Source organism: Rhinoderma darwinii, chromosome 5 (assembly GCF_050947455.1).
Source record: "Rhinoderma darwinii isolate aRhiDar2 chromosome 5, aRhiDar2.hap1, whole genome shotgun sequence".
Classification (NCBI taxonomy): Eukaryota; Metazoa; Chordata; class Amphibia; order Anura; family Rhinodermatidae; genus Rhinoderma; species Rhinoderma darwinii.
The window spans coordinates 345,476,763-345,481,826 of record NC_134691.1 but is presented as its reverse complement, the minus strand read 5'-3'; positions in this window follow the sequence as shown (position 1 = coordinate 345,481,826).

The following is a 5,064-nucleotide window of genomic DNA, read 5'->3' as shown; positions in this document are numbered from 1 at the left end:
ATACTACATACATACACAGCTACATACTACATACATACACACACACACACACACACACACACACACACACATATATATTACATGCATGTGTACACACACACACACACACACACACACACACACACACACACACACACACACATACTACATACATCCACATACACAACAACTTACATTCACATACACAGGTACATACTACACACACACACACACACACACTACATACATCCACATACACTCATATATACTACATACACAGCTGCTTACTCCATACATCCACAAACACAGGTACATACTACAAACCAACACACACACACACACTACATACATCCACATACAAACACATAAATACGCCACACATTCACCCACAGCTACATACTACATATATATACACACACACACACACACACACACACACACACACACACACACACTCATATATACTACATACATCCACAGCTGCATACTACATACATCCACATCTGCATACTACATACATCCACATCCGCATACTACATACATCCACATCCACAGCTGCATACTACATACATCCACATCCACAGCTGCATACATCCACAGCTGCATACTACATACATCCACATACACAGGTACATACATACACACACACACACACAGCTACATACTACATACATCCACATACACAGGTACATACATACACACACAGCTACATACTACATACATCCACATACACAGCTACATTCATCCACATACATCCACATACACAGCTACATACTACATACTTCCACATACACAGCTACTTACTACATACATCCACATACACCGCTACATACATCCACATACACCGCTACATACATCCACATACACAGCTACATACATCCACATACACAGCTACATACAGCTACAAACATCCACGTACATAGCTACATACTACATATATCCACATACACACACATATATAATTCATGCATACACACATATATTACACACACAGGTACATACTACATACATCCACATCCACAGCTGCATACTACATACATCCACAGCTGCATACTACATACATCCACATCCACAGCTGCATACATCCACAGCTGCATACTACATACATCCACATACACAGGTACATACATACACACACACACACAGCTACATACTACATACATCCACATACACAGGTACATACATACACACACACACACACACACAGCTACATACTACATACATCCACATACACAGCTACATTCATCCACATACATCCACATACACAGCTACATACTACATACTTCCACATACACAGCTACTTACTACATACATCCACATACACCGCTACATACATCCACATACACCGCTACATACATCCACATACACAGCTACATACATCCACATACACAGCTACATACAGCTACAAACATCCACGTACATAGCTACATACTACATATATCCACATACACACACATATATACTTCATGCATACACACATATATTACACACACAGGTACATACTACATACATCCACATACACAGATACATATTACATACATCCACATACACAGGTACATACTATATACATCCACATACACCGCTACATACTACATACATCCACATACACAGGCACATACTACATACATCCACATACACAGGTACATACATCCACATGCTCAGGTACATAATACATACATCCACATCCACAGCTACCTACTACATACATCCACATACACAGGCACATACTACATACATCCACATCTACATACTACAGACATTCACAGGTAAATACAACATACATTCACATACACAGGCACATACTACATACATCCACATACACAGGTACATACATCCACATGCACAGGTACATAATACATACATCCACATACACAGCTACATACTACATACCTCCACATACACAGCTACATACTACATACAGCCACATACACAGCTACATACTACATACATCCACATACACAGCTACATACTACATACATCCACAGCTACATACATCCACATACACAGGTACATACTACATACATCCACAGCTGCATACCACATACATCCACATACACAGCTACATCCACATACACAGGCACATACTACAGACATCCACATACACACACATGTATACTACATACATACACAGCTACATACTACATACATACACACACACACCCAGGTACATGCTACACACACACACACACACACACACACACACACACACACACACACTACATACATCCACATACACAACAACTTACATTCACATACACAGGTACATACTACACACACACACACACACACACACTACATACATCCACATACACTCATATATACTACATACACAGCTACTTACTCCATACATCCACAAACACAGGTACATACTACAAACCAACACACACACACACACACACACACACACACACACACACACACATACATCCACATACAAACACATAAATACGCCACACATACACCCACAGCTACATACTACATATATCCACACACACACACACACACACACACACACACACACACACACACACACACTCATATATACTACATACAGCCACATCCACAGCTGCATACTACATACATCCACATCTACAGCTGCATACATCCACAGCTGCATACTACATACATCCACATACACAGGTACATACATACACACACACAAACACAGCTACATACTACATACATCCACATACACAGCTACATTCATCCACATACACAGCTACATACATCCACATACACAGCTACATACATCCACATACACAGCTACATACTACATACTTCCACATACACAGCTACATACTACATACATCCACATACACAGCTACATACATCCACATACACAGCTACATACTACATACTTCCACATACACAGCTACTTACTACATACATCCACATACACAGCTACATACATCCACGTACACAGCTACATACATCCACATACACAGCTACATTCATCCACATACACAGCTACATACATCCACATACACAGCTACATACATCCACATACACAGATACATACTACATACTTCCACATACACAGCTACATACTACATACATCCACATACACAGCTACATACTACATACTTCCACATACACAGCTACTTACTACATACATCCACATACACAGCTACATACATCCACGTACACAGCTACATACTACATATATCCACATACACAGCTAGACTCTACATACACACACACAGCTTTCAATACACCACCCAAATCATTGATTTTTTTGGAACTGAAGGTAAGAGGCTAGTTTGTAATGGATCTGGATTTTGTGTATTTAGGCAAATAAACTTGTTTTATTCTCGTGAACATTGTTACAGATGATTTGAGCTTTGATTTCCTTCCGTTTTTCTCTCATCCGTTATCCTTTTAGCGGTGATCACAGCGGGGTACACGCCGGGCGTCCTGTGCGTCACTTGTCTAAAGTTTCCGCTCTGATTGCGGCCACTTCTTGTAGAAATTCCCGGAGGTGATTTTATCTCGTACCCTGCGCGTCTCGAACATCCCGTCCAGATCATCCCAAAGCAGTTACTTAGGATTGTAATCAGGAATCTGGGGTGACCGGCCGTGTTCTTCAGCGCCTGTTCTCATTCTTTTGACTGAACTTTTTGCAGGCAGGAGGTTTATTTGCTTTGGTCGTCATCCTGCGATGAAACACAAACCAATAAGACGGGTGCCGGAATGAATGGCGCCGGGATGTAGTGGGAGAACTTGGGATCCATGACTTCAATCCTCAACACCTCCGAAACATCCCGAAACAGTAAAGTTCACCTGTCACATGACAAACGAGATTTCACCTCTTGACCCCAATACCTAAAACATTCGGTTTGTCTGTGAAAAGAACCTTCTTCCTCTGACTCCTGGTCCAGCTCCGGTACTTTTTAGCCCACAATCGCCCCTTGTTTTTATTAATGGACCTAAGCCGCGGTTTTCAGGCTGCAACACATCCCCCCCCCCCCTCCCGCCACCGTCTACAAGGCGGCGTTTGACAGTCGTGATTGACACGTTTTTCTTCCTCGTTTCCATCAGAGCCGCACGGATCTGACCGGCTGTATTGAATCTGTCCCGTTTAGAACAATCTGATAAATTTGTCCTCCTGTTTTGTGGTCACGTGTCTAGGTCGCGGGTGATCACGTACATTCTTGAGGGTTCACTGCACGCCACCAAGAGAAACCTTCTCCTGGCGAGCGATTTCCCGTAGACTATGCCCTGAATTTGTCAAGGTGACTATGGCAGATCGCTTTTCACTTGATATCTCCTTCTTGGGAGACATTTACGAGACCACGTCACACTGGATCACATCGGATCACACCGGATCACAATACAAGGAGAAGCCAGAGCTCTGTCACTGTGTACAGGGGGGATTAGAAACCTGTGTAAAAAAGAAACTGTCTTTGTTGCCCATAGTAACCAATCACAGTGCAGCTTTCATTTCATATTCTGCTCTTCAAAAATGAAAGCTGTGCTGTGATTGGTTCCTATGGGCAATAAAGTCAGTTTCTCTTTTACACAGGATTCACAGCCCCGTTTCTTCAATAACGACAGTCTTCATGGATATTTCTATAAATTATGTATAGAGACGATGCCTGCGAACTCCCCCCCCCCCCAATCTATATAGAACACGTCCACTTCTTATTTCATCACAGTCCTTGTTGCTATCATTGTACACAGGACGGATCATCAATAAGGTCTAATAGGTCATTTGTGAATCATCCCATAAGAAATAGATCCTAGTGGCAAGTGATTGGCTCCAAATGGGGATGTTTCTGCTGGACCTTTAAAGCCCATTATTGTGTTAGAGCCTGGGCCCCCGCAGGATCCTCCGGGTGTCTGGTGGGCGGTCTGACCCTCTCTGCGAGCGCCAAAGGTGTTTAGAACAGGAGATAGACTCCTTTCTGTGCAAAACACACATAGCACCAGGGGCGGACAGACCATTGGTGCAACCCGTACAGCTGCACAGGGGCCCAGTAGGTGAGGGGCCACTGTCACCTTGGAGAAGTCGTCTTCTGTCTTTTAGATTGCATGTAAGTGCTGGAGATAATAGACTTTATGGTTAACAATTACAGAGACCTAGAC